Genomic DNA, 20,407 nt, shown 5'->3' with positions numbered 1-20,407 from the left:
TGCAGGCTCCCTCTCACTGCGCTGAGATCCTGACCTGAGCCAAACCCGAGTCAGACACTTGAAGGACTGAGCCGCCCAGACATGCCTAAAGCAATGGTTTTTGAATGACAAATTAATTACAATGAAAAACAATTTTTGGTAATATTTAATTTTTAGTCATGTAAATTCTTTTTTTTTTTTTAAAGATTTTATTTATTTATTTATTCATGAGAGCTACAGAGAGAGAGGCAGAGACACAGGCCGAGGGAGAAGCAGGCTGGGGGTGGCGGGGAGGTCAGGCCCTGAGCTGAAGGCAGATGCTCAACTACTGAGCCCCCCAGGCGCCCCTTTAGTGATGTAAATTCTTACACATTTAGGCCTATGTTGATGCTTCTCAATTAAACTCCAGAGACAGAATAAATTGGAGGAATGGTCTACTTTTCCTTGCGGATGACAAGTAGTAGCAGCAACTTAATGCTTTATATATTTGTTTAAAGATTTCATTTATTTATTTGATGGAGAACCAGAGGGAGAGCCTAAAAGCAGGGGGAGCAACAGGCAGAGGGAGAGGGAGCAGCAGACCCCTGGGGCAGAGAGCTCAGGATCCTGGCCTGAGCCCCAGGCCCGACCTGAGCCCCAGGCCGACCTGAGCCCCCAGGCCTGACCTACCCCCCACTTACACTGGGGGCGGGGGATGAGGGGCCTAAAGAGGAAGGCCTGGGCCACTTTGGGGCCAGGCAGTGGGGCCCAAGAGGAGGTCTGGCTCACGCTCTGCGCAGGGCGCCCAAGCCTGATTGAACAGGCCCAGCAGCGGGGCCAGCCCTCAGCACCCCCCGGCGCCCCAGGTCGCTAGCAGGTCACCAGTCCACGCAGCGGCGGCTTCCGTACCGCAGGCGCGTGTCAAGCAGGAGCCAGCCTGACTCCCCCACTTCACTTTCCACAGGATCCTGAACACCTGTCAGGTCGCGAGGATTTTTCAGTCACTACTGACCCAGGATAAGTTTTAACAGGTGACAGGCTTTGGATCAAATTACCGATTCCCTGAGGCATCCAGTCCTCCCCATCTAAGTATTTTTGGCATGATTTATATGCTCTTTAGCTTCCTTTATAGAGTAATTTAGAGTGATGTCGATTGTAGAACTATTCCTGAAATGCGAGAAAGTACCTAGTGTTCAGTCTTCAAAATCTCCTTCACAGAAAACTATTATAAACAATAGAACATAAAGGAAAGATAGTGGGTTTTATTACGGCTTTAATGCTTTATAGTGTAAAATAAAAGCAGGCAATTCTATGTTGGTCTCATAAATTAGATATGAAATTTTCATAGTCCATGGATCTGCATGTCTGAGGACAGCTGATTTTTAAGGATAAGGTGAAAATTAATTAGCATGGGATTTAAGAATTTGCACAATCAGGCGTTAGCTTACTTTCCCAGACCTATGTCTCTACACTGATAATCCCTACTCCACACCTCATTCTGTTAAATACTCCGTATACACAATTTCCAGAAAACACTATCCCCACACCTTCAGGCCTTCACTAATATCTCTCCTTCTGCCTGGTATTTCCATCTTCCTTCTGCCTAGACGTCTTCAGACTTCTGAACCCTCACTTCTCTGTCTCAGCAGATGATTGTAGCCTTCGACCTCATGGGGAAAAAAGCCAGTATCCTCCATCTGCACTTGCCAGAACACTGAGTTATCTTTGGTGGACCCTCTCCTTCACCTTTTCAAATCTAGTCCATCACTAAATCTTCGTGTTCTGAAAAGCCATTACTTCTGTTTATCTCCACAGCAACTCAGCTGGTGTAACAGAAAAGCCACTATCACATCCTGCCTAGATAACTACAGGGGAGACTAACTGGCTCCTCTGCTTGTTTGTATTCCTCTCTGTCTCCAAATACATACCCAGAAGACACCAAAGTTCCTTTTCCAAGGCTGATATTGGAAATCTAGTTCACAATCTCGGAGTATTGTGCTGAGCCAGAGGTGAAAGCTGAGTTAGTAAATCTAAATTTGGCGTATCTCCTAGTGGGAGCTTGACGGAAACACCTACACGAGGAGCTGAGATTAGGGATGGGTACCTGGTGATTGTAAGTAGGTGTGGGTTTCTATAAATTCTCAAAACAGAACTGATGACCTGTCACTTACTTTTCTGAATATTCAGATGAGTCCTCACTGTTAGAGGTGGTATCCGAACCCATGAGAATGCCAAAGAAGAGAATGTAGCAAAAAGGTGAGAAGAAGGACAGAAACTTGGGGACTCCTATATCAAGAGAATAGGAAGAGAAACAAGAAAGCTGGCACTTAACACACAAGTAGGGGAGCCAAGAAAGTAGTGTGTGTATGTTTATTTTTATTATAGAATTGGATTGCTTTTCTTTTTTTTTTTTTTGAATTGGCTTGCTTCTGATAGATTCTAGAAGACCTAGATAATAAATTCTAGATTTTAAAAAATACACTTAAAAAATAAATAAATACACTTAGATAAATCTGGCAGTGTGTCTGTACCAGGAAGAGGAAGGGCTATTAAAACAAGGGTAAGGATATTGTTTTTTTTTTTTTTTTTAAGGCAAGGATATTGTTAAAGAAGCAAGTGCAATAATGCAGGCATGAGGCAATTTTGTACCAAACAAAATGGTGAACTATATTTAAATATTACTGTATCTCATTACTTACACATGTAACATGTAAGATCTTAAAAACAGAACTCTGTCATCTTTTCCTATGAACCTATTTTTCTGTAGGGTAAACAGAATTTTTTCCTTTCATGAAATAATAAATAATTTTTATGACTTTTTCTAATCCCTATGAAAATCAAATACAAAAAAATAACAAAGTAGTAAAAATTATCTAAAATCCCCCCCATAGAGCACTTCTGTTAACATTTGTGTGAACATTCCTCTGAGAAATGCATATTCTTTCTACACCCACACACACCTACATATGTAGCATGGTCAGCAAGCTACCCCTTAGCTACTTGTCTCAGTAAATAAAGATTTTTTGGAGCCATAACCACACTCACTTGTTTACACATTGTCCATCGATACTTTTGTACAATAGGAGAATTGAATAGTAGGACAGAGACTGTGTGACTCATAAAACTTAAAAAATTTACTACCTGGGATGCCTGGTGGCTCAGCGGTTAAGCTCCTGCCTTCGGCCCAGGGCGTGATCCTGGAGACCTGGGATCGAGTCCCACGTCGGGCTCCCTGCATGGAGCCTGCTTCTCCCTCTGTGTCTCCACTTCTCTCTCTCCCTGTATCTCTCATGAGTAAATAAATAAAATCTTTAGAAATAAAAATATTTACTACCTGGCCTTTTACAGCAAAAGTTTTCCAACCTTGCTATGCAGAATCATATTACACATGCCACATAGTAAACTTTTTCACTCAACGATAGGTCATTAATATTTCTACAGATCAATAAGTATAGATGATCATTTTAATGGATGCATGAGATTCCATTATATAAGGGAGACATGGTTTATTTAATAAATTTGCATGGATGGGTATTTAGAGTTCGAATTCCTCCTTACTACAGTCAATGCTGCCACTAATGTCCTTACATAGACATTTTACCACACTTGATCATATCTTTCAGATAAATTCTTAGAGGGATGTGGGGGCTCAGGTCATGATCCTGGGGTCCTGGGATCTAGCCTGCATCCTGTGGGTCGGGGTGGGGAGTCTGCTCTCTCTCCTCCTGCCCCTCCCCCTGCTCATGCTCTCTCTAGTGCAAATAAATAAATAAATAAATAAATAAAATCTTAAAAAAAAAAGATAAATCCTTAGGGATAGAATTGTGGGGTCAAAAGCTCCATATATTTTACATTTGATGCATATTTCCAAACTGGCTTCCAGAATAAATTGAAACAATTTTCACTTTTACCAATAGAGCATGAAAGTGCACATTTTTCTCTAAACCCTTGCTAATTTTGAGGATAAGGAAATATTCTGAATCCTGAAGGGAAAAAAAAGATGTATCAGTCATTTCCATTTGTATTGCTTGATTCTTAATGAGGTAAAACATCTTTCATAATTATTGGCATTTGTGTTTTTCTTTGTGAAATAATGGACTGCATTACTTTATATTTACATAAAAATGTACTTCAGGTACTTTGCCAATTTTTCTGTTGGAGCATTTCTTAAACTGATTTGTAAGTGTGCCATATGCTAAATAAGTCAATAGATATCTACTAAGATAAAAAGAGGGCATATGGCTATTTTCCGTACCAAGAAGAAACAGGTATGGTTCCTGCTTTCATAGTGACAGTCTAGTAAAGAAAGGAGTTGTCATTTTGTCTGACATTAAAATGCAAAGATCTTCCTAATATTCAGTGAATTGTTCCATAAACATCTCTTAGGAAGGCAACATTATGAACAAGTCAAATCAATTCATTTGGAAATTAATCCAATCACAGGAAACTGGGCTCTCCTCTGTAGCCTGTTACAGCAAGAATCTTCCTGATGAAGTTCTTAAATTTCCTAGCATGTTAATGCTAGCTTTTTACAATCAGAATAATCATTTGTTCTAAAGCTTATAAACCACAATCAAGAAAAATATAAACGAGAAAGTAAAAACCACCTAAAACCTTTTATACAAACATGCTTTTGTCTATTTTCTCTTTTCTCCACTAATTATACATATCTGAGGCATATGGAAGGGAATGAGGATAATCAAAAAGCTAAGCAAGAAAGGGAAATTAAAACAAATGAGAAAATAAGAGAAATTTGTGCAGAGAGCAACAGATTATAATAGAAGAAATACCCTCTGCTCTTGGGATTTCTTCTGGGGTACAAAAAGCAGACAGTTAAGAACTGAATTTCCTACACAAAATTACATTTTAAAGTTCTACAATGACCCGTCTGATCATTTGCTATACCCTTGCAAAATAAAACAGAGAAAAAAGTATCCTCACATTTATATTTATGGATTGTTGTACAAGAAAGAATTTAAAGAAATACCAAACATTTTTATTACCTGTTATAAAACCTAATAGTAGGTTGCCATATGATTATAGTTCTCGCAAAATGTACAGGGGAAATTGATAATCAAACACCACTGATGACAGATATTTATATCAAATTCACATAACTATCCCTAATTATAAATATAGATGTGCATTCCAGGATTATCCACAAGTATGTATTCCTATGAATACTTATTGTAGTTACATATGCACATTGAAAGGAGATATGCCCTTTCACCTTTTATAAACTACTCAGAAATATTAGAGCATCACCAGCTGCCCGAAAGGTCACACTGAATTTTGGGTGCTAATTGTGGCAGACTTATGTACATCACTTAATTTAAAAATAAAGATGTCTTAAATCTTTATTTTAATCTACTTCCTCCTGCTTAAATGGGAACTAAAAGTTTAGTAAGTGACCCATGTTTGTAAATACTTCTCCCTCTGTGCAAAATGTGACTGGTATAAAGTGTGTGAAACCTGATAAATCAGTTTTGAAACCTCAAGTCGAGTTTGATATCTAGTACATGGAGCCACACCATGATTCCCATTGACTGTGTTAAGAGTAGAGCATTGTGCAGCATGTCCCGGGCTTGGATTTGGAACATAGTACAGCATGTGGGGTGAGGCCAGGGGTTAGGGGGCAAGAAATATTACTCTTTTAACAAATGGTGTTGAGTATAAAGTTAATGCTAAGGTACATAATCATTCCAAAGGCCAATTTAAGTGCCTGTATTTTAGTACATGCAATAAAGTTGTTCTCAAATTCTAATCATGGAATTTTGGACCTGGGTCACACTGGCGTCCACAATTGAGGTGTATATAAAGAAAGAACTTAAGAAAACTAGTGTGTTTTGTGGAATATTACAATTTATTATATTTTCCAAATCTTAAGCCATTTAACATGAAGAAATTCATTACGTTACATCTACGCTGTACTAACTCCCCCCAAATGCCATTTACTTTTGCAGCTTGGTAAGTAATATGGCTCCTGTTTTCTCCTTTTGAGTGAATTTTCTCCAATCTCCTCTCAGTTTCAAAAGCCCTTTTAATTCCTAACTTGTATACCATTTCCAACAAGAAGCCATCCCCTTTCCATCCTCCAAGCTGAATTTATTCTTTCCTTTGCCTTCTTTTAGCACCTTTCCTTATAACCCCTACATACCAGCTATTTACATTATACCTCAAGGCATAGCTGCTTAGTTGTTAGACTTCAGTCACTCTCATTAGACTGGTTTACAAGCAGTAGATTGTAAGCTACTTAAAGGCAAGAAATGGTTTTATTAATCTAGGCATTCTATGAAGTGCTTAGCACACTAAATGATCAAAATGTTCATTCAATTTAATTCAATAAGCTTTTTTAAAATTCAAGTTCGATTAACATGTAGTGTTATATTAGTTTCAGAGTATAATTCAACAATTTTATACATTTCTCAGTACTCCTCAAGATAAGTGTACTCTTAATCTATTTAAGATTTCTTTTTTCTATTTTAATTCTATTTCACTCATCCCCCCATCCACCACCAATTTATTCTCTATTTGAATCTGTTTTCCGGTTTGTCTTCTTTTTCCTTTGTTTGCTTATTTTGTTTCTTAAATTCCACATACGAATGAAATCATACAGTATTTTTCTTTCTCTCATTGACTTATTTCTCTTTTTTCTCTTCGAAATTGAAACTGCAATGAGACATCACTTTTCACTTGTCAGAGTGACTAAAATCAAAAACACAAGAAACAAGTGTTGGTGAGGAGGTGTAGAAAAAGAAACCCTCAAAAAAAAAAAAAAACAAAACAAAACAAAAAAAACAAACAAAAAAAAGAAACCCTCGGTCATTGTTGGCGGGAAGCAAAGTAGTGCAGCCACTGTGGAAGACAGAGAGGTTCCTCAAGAAATTAAAAACAGAACTACCTTATGATCCCGTAATTCCACCACTGGGTAATTCAACAAACTTTTATACAAATGCTTTACGCAAGACAGCATGCTAGATTTTTGCCAGATTATTTTTCACTGCCATGCAGTTCCTACACATTTGCTTTCCTGTGTTCGTCCTTGAACCACTGGGAATAGTAGCTAGGAGTTTGAAAACTAGTAGCTTGGAAATAGCATTTTCCAAAGTTCATTGCCCGAAGGATTCTGGTTAGACTCCACCATTTGGAGGCACTCATGAGATTAGAAGGCAGGAAGCAGACAACAGCCATTCCTGCTTGTTTCTGGCAGCCAGGCCTTCCAAGGCCATTAGAAGTATGGGCTCTGGTCTCCGGTTAACACAACCTTCCCTCTATGTTCCTCACACTCTTCTACCCATCCCCTATAAAACCTTCTGTGTTGAAATACCTAACTTGGTCTCCATTTTCCTAACTGAACTGTAACTGATACAGTTGTGTACTGGAGATGCAAAAATCTCACAACCAAATAGAGCGGATGATGAACTTTTTCTGTAAGAGCAACTTAGTAGATAGATATTTTTGGTTTTGTAGGCTACATACCATCTCTGTCACATATTCTTATCTCTTGTTTTTTTCTTTCTTTCTAACAACTCTTTAGAAAGGTAAAGCCAATGTAAAAAAGGCAATAAATTTTCCTAAAACAAAAATGTAAAATCATTCTTAGTATCAGGGTATACAAAAACAAGGGGGTAGGGGTTGTTGGATTTGGCCTATGTTTTGGACATATTTGGACATAGTTAACAGGCCACAGTTTGCTGATCGTAATGCAATGTAGTAAGTAATATAGAAAAGATGATGCCTAACACTGTCTAGAATAATCATGTTAGGTTGACAAAGGAGTTCAACATGAATTGATTGAAGTTTTAAAAACGTGTGGATGTTCAACAGGTTAACAAGGCATTCCAGAAAGAACAAATGCTCAGGCATAAAGACACGAGAAGGTAGAGACAAATTGTCTCGCCTAGGGTAAACGTAAATGGTTCAGAACTAGTGATATACACAACAGTATGAATGCATTTTAAATATATTATGCTAAGTTAAAGAGAGCAAACTCAGGTGCCTGGGTGACTCAGGAGGTTAAGTGCCTGCCTTTGGCTCAGGTTGTGATCCCAGGGTCTTGGGATCGAGGCCCACGTGGGGCTCCCTGCTCAGTGGGGAGTCTGCTTCTGCTTCTACCCCTTGTGATCTCTCTCTCTCAAATAAATAAAATCTTTTTAAAAATATAGAAAGCAAACTCAAAATGCTATATACTGTATGACTCCATTTACATGACATTCTGGAAAAGGTAAAGCTGTAGGGACTGAACACAGATCAGAGGTCACTAGGGGTTAGGGATAGGGATTGACTCCAATGGGACAGTATGAAGTAATTTGTGGTGGTAATGAACTTTTTCTGTATCCCAATTACTGTTGTGGTTATGTATATATTTGTCAAAACGTATAGAAATTTACACCAAAAAATAGTGAATATAATTTACTATATACAAGTGTTTTAAAACTATTTAAAAATAATTATCTATTGTGGACACATGATACAGAAAGATGGAATGTAGGAAGAGGAGATAAGGATCTGAAGGCAACCAGGGGCTACATTCTGAAGTATCTTGTGTGACCTGTTAAAGATTTTAAACCTTATCCTGTACTAAATAATGTGTGACTGAAAGAATTCAGATTTGCAAGCTCAACTACTATTAGAAAGAATCACTCTCATATTAACATAGAGCATTAGTGAAAAAGAGATGAGACTAGATGCAGGGAAATGAACTATGAGGTTGTCATCCTGAATGGATATTTGGGAGAAAAAAACCAATAGATCTTATTAAGTGGATGTGACAGCTAAAATGGAAAGAGGTGTCTAAAAAGAATATGCCTGCACCGTGGGCAACTGGATAGATAGTGATGCCCAATGTTGAGATTAGAAATACAGGGGGAAAAATCAGGTTTCACATATAAGATAAATTCTATTTTTGAGATGTTGAATAAGCAGTGAGTATAGAACAAGCAAGGTTATATGCTCAATAGGATACGAGAAATATAAGTCTAGTAAGATTGAGCAAGAGCTATAAATGTGCTAGGCACTAGTATGTAGAGGGTAGTTGATATACTAGGGGTAGATAAAAGAGAGTCAAGAATAACATTTTAGGGAACTTAAACACTTCAAGGAAAGGCAGGAGGAGGAGAAATCTTGGAGGTTAGAAGAAGGCATGAAAGAGAGAGAACTAATAGAGTAATATAAACGGATAAGAGAGATTTTGTGAGAAAAGAAACGGTGGGTAGGGAAAATGGTAGTGATAACTTGAATCACAAAACCTCTCTTCCTTAAGAATATAATAAAATGAACAATGGCAAAAGCAAAATACACCAAGACTAAAACAACAAAAATAATAACCAGATCAGAAAAAATATATACCAGTAGCACTCAGACTAAGAATGATACAAAATCCCATACTGTAAAATGGAAAAGTAAAGAGGAAGATAAAGAGGAAGAAGATTCTAAGAATTAACAGTTGGCAACAAATCTCACTGCCAAACTTGGGGCGTAAGATGAGTTTATAAACTCTGAGAAGTCTCACTAATACTTCCTAATTTGAAAGGAACCACTTTGAGAAGGTTGTTATACAACCCATGGAAATAGGAGAATGTTCCTTTTTCAATAGATGCCATTTCCCACTATCATGGATATATCACACAGAAATAAGGAGAATATTAGGATTTGACATTTTTGTGGAATTTTTCTGTTTGTTTTTATGTCATTGTTGATGGTGTGTGTGTGTGTGCATGCACATGAATGCACATGTGCCAGGAAGAGAGAGATAATAACAGCCAGTTATCTCCCAGAGCTAACTGTCTTTGATAATAAACAGTGATTTTCCAGATAAAGACACGAGGATAAGAAATACTAAGGGGCATACCTCTGTAAAGTACCTTTCACCTGGTAGGATGGACAACTGTATTAATAACATCTTAACCAAACACTTAAGTTTTGCTTAATTCCAGAAAGGACTGTCCTTGCTACAAGCAAAAGTGTAACATTCACCTTGAATAAGACATTACAAAAGCCAAGGGACTTCTGTCTAAGTCAAGTGAATTCAGGTACAGAATTATTGTTTAATTACAAAAATAAAGAGTAGAAAGTAAACAGTAGAGAGTAAATCCAACTACCACAATTGCCTACAGACACAGCTAAGTATTCCTCACCTATCCACATCTCTACTTCCAATAACACGTGCAGAAGAGTAAATGCTTTATTTCTTAAACAAGTGATGAACACATAGATATTTATTTGGTATTTCCAAAACCTTGTTTCACATAATTTTTTAAAAATGTGATAGGACATAAGCCATAAAAAACCTGTCTTCACACTAAAGCTCTAAGGGAATGATTTAAACATGATCTTTAAAGTGGGAGAGAATTGAGGGCTAAAGAGAGATAGATAGCATGAATTCTAGAAATACACTAAATATAAAGGAAAATGTATGGAGGGCGGGAGAGAAGGAGAGAGAAAACATAGCGTGCAGTAAATAAATAAAGAATACGTTCTGAAAGTAGACATCCCTCGAGGAAACAGAAGAAAATGTTCAACAAAGCTCTCATATTAAAGAGAGCATGAAATCTGTAGAGCAAGAAAAACTTAAAAAGGTCATAGCACAATGAAGTGAGGTTAAAATGGAGAGTGATGAACAAAGATGTGAACTGAGAATTAAAACAATAATAGTATAGAAATAATAAAAGAGAAACGCTAAGATAGACAGTACTGAAAACCTAACTGTAAAGAAGGAGGAAAGCCTTTAAAAATAGCCGAAGAATGAAGAAAATGGCAGAAAGATCGAATCAATGATAGAGAAAACAAACACACAAAAAACAGGCAGCCAATAAATATTTAGTGAATGAGCAAAAAAAAAAGTGGCTTGAGGTTTTATTACAGAGAACTTCAAATGCAGGGTAATAAGTCTGTCCTCCATGTCATGTAGGAAATGAGGACACAACCACTCCTTTGAGTTGTGTTCAAGGGTAGGTGCAATAGGGAGGACAGTTAAAATTAACATGATAGGAGTATTAGGTTAGGAACAGTAATCAGTCAGATGAAGCAGAGAAGGCATGACTTGGAGATTGGAAGATCAGTGAGCAGGTGGTTGAATTTAATGCATTTGTGCGGTTTCAAAGAAAACCTGTGCTTGACTTCTATTCTTCTTTGCCCAGAGTTCCCCTGTGTGCCCAGTCATGGAACAATCTGGGCTAGTTTTCATCTTATCTGTAATCTACATAAATGTACCTTGTGGAAAACTATTTTCTGATACTGTTAGAATGATTATTTGGATTACTAAATCTTACTTAGACACTTAAAACAGTCCCCAACCAATCTCAACCCTGTGTTCCATAGTAGTAATAAGTGTAGACAGAAGAAAAGACAGCAGTAATAATATAAGAAAGAGTTGGAGGGAGGTGGTATATTCAATGCAAACTAAGATGTTCAGCTCAAAAACAGAGATACAAAAAGGATTTTTAAACAATTGCTGATGTTGATTCCCTGGTTTGGAGAGAGCAATGTAATTCTTCTATATTATCAGTCACTTCAAGTGATTACTAATATATTTAGGGATTTTTCTTTACAACAAGGCAAAAGACATACATATGGCACATCTGTAGTCTAGTTTAGAAATAATGAATGACTGGATTATTAGATGTATGTGGGATCAGAATGCAATATTTTAGAAACAGAACCTGTTAGGCTGCTTTGGAAGTTTATAGTTGACCCTACAGTCAACTTGAGTTAATTTAAGTATTTATTGGGATTTCCTCAAGCCTAGACTAGGTCCTGAACAAATAATATGCATGCACTAGTCCTTCAATGACGTAAGTTTGAATATACCTCAACATGTCTTCTCTTAGACACGCAATCTAAATATATTTGTTACAATTTAACATCGCCTAGGAATTATGCCCACTCTAGCTGTACAAAGTATTTATAAACTTGACTTTACTCTTCTGTGTCCTTGCATGTGGAGTAGAAAGAACTAGCCACCTTGATAGATGAATGGATGTCAGTTGTGTAAATCTTATTGTGGCTTCTCACTCAAAAAACTTTTAAGATTCCAAATGCATATCAACCAGCTGATTGCTCGATCTAGGCAGGTATCAGGAGGAAGCCCTCATTTCCTGGGATGCTGCTCAGTGACAACAGCTTCGGTAAGAGCTCCATGGTGGTCAGGATGCTGCTGTCCCATCTCATTACTTCCCCACGCAGGTCATTTGTATTTGCATGACCTCAAGTACGTTCACTATTGTATCTAGTGCCCCCTGGAGGACATGTTGAACTTTATGAGACAACAATAATATAGATTTACAGGTAAGGGGAAATTACTATAAGGAAAAACTGCTGTTTTCTCTTTAATGGAGTATTGGTGGTCTTTTAGAAAACATGCAAAAATCATAATTGTAACAAGTCAGAAAAAGTTATAATCTATCTTTATTTCAAACTATTTAAATATGGACTGATAAATTTTTATACATTACTCATAGCACAGTAAACATGATCTTTTGAGGCTCCGTTTATACTCCAAAAGAAATCTTTTTCTTAAGAAAAAAAAAAAGACAATCTTCCTATCTTCTGGTAAGGCAATCCTCTTAAAGCTAAAGAGAGTGTTTTATTACAAGAAAAAAAGTAATTTTAAAAGTTTGACATTTTAAAATAAGAAGAAAATATTGGAATAAAAACAGAAAAGGACTTTTCTTCAGAACGATAAATCTCTATAGTATTTCTCAAGCCTTCCCATCCAAGTATCTCTTCTTTTCATACAATCTTATTAAGATATAATTGACATATAGCATTGTATTAATTTTAGGTATACAACATGATGATTTGATATATGTATATATTGCAAAATAATTACCACAATAAACTTTAAGTAAAATATTATCAAATACAATATGGCATTGTTTCAAAAGAATAATATTCTATTATCAAGTAAGTTTTTACTCCAAGAATACAAGGATGATATTATATCAAGCAATCTGTTAACACACTTCCTACACCACCAATTAAAGGAGAAAAACTATATGATTATATAAATAGATGCTAAGACGCATCTGACAAAACCCAGCAGCCACTAATAAAAATCTAAGATGACTTAAATTTGATGAAGATTCTTTTCTAAAAACCATAGTAATTATCATCTTAAGATACAAAAATAATTTTAATCCAATATCAGATATCAGAAAGTGATAATACTATCTAGAAATTCCAAGAAACTATAATAAAATTCTACTAGAAGTAATACAAGAATCTACTTAGATGATTGAATGTAATAAAATAAATAAAATCAATAGCTTTTCTTTCTGTAATAACATAAACATTGAGAACTGTAAATGATAAGGCTATCTCTTTTACATAGAAATAATATCTATAAAGTGTTTACAAATCAGTATGGTATTGCATGGAAATTCAGTTATTAGGTATATCCTGAAAGAACTGAAAGCAAGGACTCAAACAGATATTTATACACTCATGTTCATAGTATTATTCATAATAGCCGAAAGGTGGACATGACCCAAATGGCCACTGATGGATGAAGGGATAAATAAAATGTGGTGTATACATACAATGGAAAATTATTCAGCCTTAAAAAGGAAAGAAATTCTGACACACACTATTACAACATTAATAAACATCAAAGGCATTGTGCCAAGTGAAATCGGCCAGTCAAAGGATACATACTGTATAATTTCAATGATATGAAGTAAAATTCATAGGTACAGAAAACAGAATGGGGAGAATGGAGAGTTACTGTTTAAGTGATACAGAGTTTAAGTTGGTGATGATGAAAAGATTCTGGAAATGAATGGTGGTGATGCTATGAATTGTGCACCTAAAAATGGTTTAAAAACCCGCTTAAGTTAAACAGAATAGATCTGAGTATCAATAACAAATGTGGTATCTCAATCAGTGGGGGGAAGGATGCTATATCTAATAAACAGTATTGGCTCAATTGGCCAATCATCTGTAAAAAATAAACCTGGATTTTGATCTCACATCACATACAAACTTAAATTCCAGGTTGATCAAATACTTATTAGTATTAGTAGAAAAGTTTAAAAATAAAAACATAAAATGTTAACATGTTTGACCAAGTTAAGATAACAACATGTATAAGAGATTATAAAAAATTCAACAGACTACACATTTAGGTGAAAAATATTTTCATTGTGGAGGTTCCTCAAAAAGTTAAAAATAGAAGTACCCTATGATCCAGTAATCACACTACTGGATATTTACCCCTAAAATACAAAAACAAATATAAGTCAAAGGGAAACCTGAACCCCTAGGTTTATTGCAGCATTATTTACAATAGCCAAACTATGGAAGCAGCCCAGGTGTCCACTGACAGATGAATGGATAGAGAAGAGGTGGTATATACAATGGAATATTATTCAGCCATAAAAAAGAATGATCCTGCCATTCGCAACAATACAGATGGAGCTAAAGTGTATAATGTTAAGTAAAATAAGTCAGAGAAAGACCATAATTTCACTCATATGTGGAATTTAAGAAACAAAACAAACAAGCAAAGGAAAAAAGAGAGAGAGAGACAGACTTAACTATAGAGAACAAATTAATGGTTGAGGGGTTGGGGGGCTGGGGACTTGGGGGGATGCGAGGGTGGTCGGTGAAGTAGGTGATAGGGATTAAAGAGTGCATGTATCGTGATGAACACTGTGTAATGTATAAAATTGCTGAATCACTATATCGTACATGGGAAACATAACACTATGCTAACAATACCAGAATTAAAATTAAAAACTTAATATAAAATACTTCCATTGCAACTGCCAGATAATAGACTGACTTCCGTGATACAGCAACAGCTCCTAAAAATTGCTAGAACAATACCATCCAGAATTTAAATGGAAAATGGATCTGAATAGAAAATTAATTGAAGAACATATCCAAATGTCCAAATATGTCCAAATTCCCTGTCTCCGCACACACGTCCACTCACATCAAGAAGTAGAATCTATTTTCTCTTCCCTTGAATCTGCACTATCCTTGTGATTTGCTTTGTAAAGTCATGTTAAACATCCTAGTCACAATAAATGTGATTCTCGAGAAATTAAAAGGACTAGCATCTTCTCTTTTAGCACTCAATCTGTCACGTCTCACAAAATCCCGGTTATGCTAATGAATGATCCATGGGAAAAGGGGCCATGGAAGGTGAGGCTGATGATCATTCCTGCCCCACCCAAGATCTGGATTGGATGTTCCAACTTCAGCCGCACTCTTAAATGAATGCAGCCCTATAACTGGCAAATGCACCTGTAGTGGGGAAATGTAATTTTAAAAGCAGTGAGATGACATTTATGTGACCATAGTGGGCCAAGAGTTTTCATTGTTTGCATGATGAGAATATGTAGGAAATAAGACTTGATGAGAGCTGTTTGGAGATGCTAACAATTGGCCCATGAAATTTGAAGAAGGGACTGTGACGTTATCTTACATGATTATGGGTTGTCCTCAAAGTAATCTGAAAATACTATCAGATTTGAAAACTGAATTTGCTCGAGCAAAGACCACACTTCCTTTGTTGTGTCCATATTTATTTACGCCCGCAAGCAGAAGTATGATTTAAAGCAATAATCTTCCAACTTCCGTTCTCATTCCCCAAAAGAATTTTGAAAATCTACATCTGCATATCCCTTCACATATTTTTAGTTGATGTCTAAAACTGCTCACCAGAAGTTGAAATAATTATTAAAAATGTACACATATTGTAAATATTGACATTTAGAAATAAAACTATAACTTACTCTTTTAAACATATCCAAAGGAATCTTAATAGCATGATGGTCTCATATACATCATCCCCCATTTAAAAAATACAAACTCTTCTCTAAATATTCCGTTTCTACCTTTGGTCTCAAAGTTTCATTATACTTCCTTCTGAGATATTTATTTATTCGTATATTTATCTGAATGTAAATCTATTTGTAGAAGTCTTTTATTGATCACCTGTGGTAGATTAGGTTAATGGTTCCAAATAATGCTCTCCCTGTGTCTAAACCCTTTTCCTATAACTTCCTCTCTGACTCTGGACTTGGCCATACGACTTACATTGGCCCATGATATGTCAGAAAATGTGATGCTTGTGCATTTCTGCTCTCTTGGTTTCTTTGCCTTCACTGTGGGAACATGCCCAGGCTACCCTGCTGGCAAAGGAAACACAGAACAGGAAGCTCAGCAAAGCTGGCCAAGCTGAGGTCCCAGACATGAAAACCAGCAGACTCAGTGCTAATTGTAGACATAGAATTTGACCCACTAAGCCCAAATCAGTTAAGCCAAATTATAGAGCCATAAGCTAATTTAAGTGTGTATTTTCATATGCCACTGAGATTTTGTGATTTTTTTTTGTTATGCAGCTCTACTGTTGGAATAAGTGACTGATACACCACTCACCATATTTTCTAGACAACCACACTGACTTCAAATTCGTGATGAATTCTCAAATATTTGTTGAGTGAATCTCCAACAAAAACATCCTCAAATATTTGTTGAGTGAAATCTCCAACAAACTGAATTTGAAAGATTTTATTTATTTATTTTATGGAGAGAGACAGCACAAGCAGGGGGAGAGGGAGAAGCGGGCTCCCCAATGAACAGGAGCCTGATGCCAGGACCCTGGGATCATGACCTGAGCTGAAGGCAGACACAACTGTCTGAGCCACCCAGATGCCCCTAAATTGAAATTTAAGATTTTATTTTTATTTCTTATGACCATAAGGCTCTAAATTTTGAAAAAATTCAAATTCATGACTAATCTCACTTTTAATACTGCTCAGCAATCATGTAATACATCCTTTACCCACTCTCTTTTGGCTTTCCTAGATGATTTTCACATACCATCTCTTCTAAATCATAGTACCTCCCTTCACTGTTATTCAAAGTAGATGACCTTACTTCCTACTTCTTTAAGAAAATTTAAGCAATTAGGAAAGAAATTCCAGAACTATTATCTGTACCCACACATTCCCTTTTCCTGCCTATTACCATAGATGAATCATACTCATACTCTGATATAAAGCAAAATTCACCACTTGTATACCACATCCTACCCTATCTTACTCAAGAATATAGATCCAGAAATACTTCCTTGTTTTTTCCTAACTCATCAATTTGTTGTGACTTGCTCACTCCTACCAACATATATACATGATGTTATTTCTCCCATGTTTAAACAAGTGTATCTTTGGTCTGATTTTCCCCCACCAGCTGCGATCTCAATTCTTGACTCCTTTTCTGCAATAAAAACTTGTTACTTTCTGCTCCTTGAAACAGTTTATTCCCTTGATTTCTTCTCTTGGTTCTCCCAAGACCTACTGGTCACTACTTCTCAGGCCCCTTTGCTGAATCGTTCTCTTCTTCCCGAGCTCTTACTGTTGGTATATCCCAGGACTCGGTTCTTGATCTGTTTGTCTTCCCTGCCTACTCATTTTGTACATACTCTCAGTCTCAAGGCTTTAAATATCTCCTTGACAAGAGCTTCCAAATTAAAATCTCCAGCCTACACTTCTCTTCCAATTCCAGACCTGATTATCTAACTGTCTACTTGATATCTCTCTTTGGATATTTATAAACACCTCAATGTCATCATAAATTAAATTCCTGATCTTCCCCTCCAATACTGTTCCACTGCAGTCTTTCCCATCTCAGTTGATGGCAACTCCATTTTCTTGTTGCTCAGAACTAAAACCTTGAAGATATCCCTGACTCCTCTCTTGCCCACATATTCTTAAAAAATACATCCTAAATCCAACCATTTCTCAGAATTTCTTATTTCACTCCAGTTGGAGCCACTACCACATCCCAAGCAGTCCTAACAACTAAGCCTGTATTACTTCTTACCTCCTATAGTCTATTTACACAGAAGTCAAGAAGGAGAAAGCTATACCTCTACTCGTTATCCTCCAATGGCTCTCCATTTCACTCAGAGTAAAAAACAAAGTGCTTTTAAAAGGCTCTACAAGGCCTGCATGATCCAGTTTTTCCCACCCCAGTATTTCTCTATTCTTACTGCGTTTCCTCAAATTGCTCTACCTGCAGTCGTCTCCTAACTATTCCTCAAAATACAAGCAACTTAGAATCTTTGCCCTGCAATTCTCTCCGCCTGGAACCCCAAGTATCTACATGGCAAACTTCTACCTTCTTTGAATTTTGCTCAAATATCATCTTTTCAACAGTTTATCCCCATCTTCCTTTCTAAAGTTACAAATTTCCCCCCACCACTTCTATTACAAACCCCTACTTCCTAACCTCTAACTTTACTGCTTGACTTGCTCATTTCCCCAAAACACTTATGACTTTCTAACATACTGTATAATTTGGTTACTTATACCCCCAGAATATAAATTCCAAGAGATCAGGTGTAGGGAGATGTGTGTGTAATTTCTCTGATTCGCTGACATATCTCAAGAAACTAATAAAGTGGCCCAAAGGAGGTACTCAATAAATACTTGTTAAAAGAATCTTCAACAGGGACGCCCAGGTGGCTCAGTGGTTGAGCATCTGCCTTTGGCTCAGGTCGTGATCCCAGGCTCCTGGGATGGAGTCCTGCATCAGGCTCCCCGCAGGGAGCCTGCTTCTCCCACTGCCTGTGTCTCTCCATGTCTTTCATGAATAAATAAATAAAATCTTTTTTAAAAATCTACAATAAAAACCAGTATATTAACTAAGATTTTAAATTTTCGTTTTTATTTCTGATGAATATAAGGCTTAAAAATAATTGAAAATATTTTCAATCAGTTTGAGATATCAGAAAGTGATAATACTATCTAGAAATTCCAAGAAACTATAATAAAATATATAAAAATATAAAATTCAACTGGAAATAATACAAGAATCTACTAAGGTGATTAAATGTAGAAAATAAAGTGCTTTTGAAAGGCTCTACAAGGCCCTGCATGATCCAGCCTTTTCCCACCTTTTCTATTGGATTAGGTTAATATTGGAATCATTATTAGTATACAATTGATCAAATAATAAAACTATATATTTTAAACTGATAATTGTTAAGCTAGTAAAAAAATTTTTTGTATTGCCAGTGAGTTTTACTTAATATGTCTTGAAAAAATTGGTAGCACCAAAAAAAATTTCAGTTACGTTTTAAAAAGTTAGCACTTAGTAAACTTTACTTCTTTGGCTTTTCAAAGAAGCTTTTCTTTCCAGCTAATGACATGTCCTAGGGATAAGTCTAGCTAAAAATAATTTTTTTATGCTTCAACGTATAGAGGGCTGGTTTTAACATTCAGTATTTCTTATTAATGCTTTCTTTGCTTTGCTTTTAAAGTGCTCCCCTATGTGCACATACTCACGGATAGACGCTGGCAGCATGAAAGAGGCACAGTCCCTAAATGAAAATCATCATTCCCCTACCAACCCATTCTACTAAATATACTTCAGAACATCCCGGAACAGAACAGCCCAGCATGGGCCAAAATACTACATTCCTAACCTACTTTTCAACCATAACAAAAATAGAGAAGACAGAGAATTCCCTGTGGGGTGTGGTGACTCGATTAATCATTAACTAGGGCCTCTCTCTTTCCCGCTGATTTGGCTGCCATGTGAGCAAGTATCGTTCAGCTTTAATTTCAAATTACCTGTAGATTTTTGGGAGATCCGTCAATGACAGATAAGACACTCAGGGAATGTTGTTATTTCAGAAACTGCTGGGCTTGAGGTCTCTCTTAGGAGAGTCCCAGGCACGTTTCTTAGGGAATACATTCTTGCCATCAAAGTCTTGCCATGAATTTGAAGTCCTCTTCTTTGTTCAAAGCTCAGTGTGTAGGCTTTATTTCATAAAGTGAGGAAAGAGCTGTTAAGAACTGAGGTGAGTTCTCACTCAAATGAATTTTTAGAAAGAGTTGGAAATGAAGAATCCTGATTCCTTTGAAGCGATTCACATTCTTATATCTTCTAGAAAGTTTTCACATCCTTAAGAGGTAGCTTACCCCAATTTGAAGATTATTGATAAAATGCATTTCTTTCCTATGATAAAATGTATGCTGCTGTGGTTTTCTGACGTCCTAAACTACTGGAATTTTTTTGTAGTCAGATCTTACTCAGAAGATCTATTTATCTAAATCCTCATATAGGATCTCTTCATAATTTAAAAGCTGTTCCCTAGAATTTTGATTCCAGTTAGATTTTATATAGAGCTGCTCACTGAATCATCATCCGCTTTGAGCAGGAAGCTATGGATCTGAGTTAGGTATCTGACTGAGTCTGAGGGAGATCTTTCTTTCTTTCTTTTTTTATAAGATTTTATTTATTTATTTATGAGAGACACACACACACACACGCACAGAGAGAGAGAGAGAGAGAGAGAGAGAGAGAGAGAGAGGCAGAGACACAGGCAGAGGGAGAAGCAGGCTCCATGCAGGGAACACGACGTGGGACTTGATCCCAGGTCTCCAGGATCACACCCCAGGCCGAAGGTGGCGCTAAACCCCTGACCCTCCTG

General features: G+C 36.6%; 1 protein-coding gene across 34 annotated transcripts in view; it reads right to left on the bottom strand.

Moving 5' to 3' along the window:
- The window catches only part of C37H2orf88 (chromosome 37 C2orf88 homolog), a 228,880-nt gene that overhangs the window by 128,749 nt on the left and 79,724 nt on the right, over positions 1-20,407 (bottom strand). The window contains exons 1-2 of one of the 34 annotated variants that reach the window (XR_005385058.1): positions 3,100-3,161; positions 2,130-2,244 (exon numbers count right to left, since the gene is read on the bottom strand). The exons of 32 other annotated variants lie outside the window; for them this stretch is intronic. The gene's annotated coding sequence lies outside the window, so the exon portion shown is untranslated. Of the gene's footprint in view, positions 1-2,129; positions 2,245-3,099; positions 3,163-20,407 lie in introns of those variants that run through there. One more of the 34 variants, XR_005385053.1, reaches the window with a different exon arrangement.

Source organism: Canis lupus, chromosome 37, assembly GCF_011100685.1.
Source record: "Canis lupus familiaris isolate Mischka breed German Shepherd chromosome 37, alternate assembly UU_Cfam_GSD_1.0, whole genome shotgun sequence".
NCBI lineage: Eukaryota > Metazoa > Chordata > Mammalia > Carnivora > Canidae > Canis > Canis lupus.
Note: the sequence above shows the minus strand (reverse complement) of the source record. Positions and strands in the feature narration are given on the sequence as shown.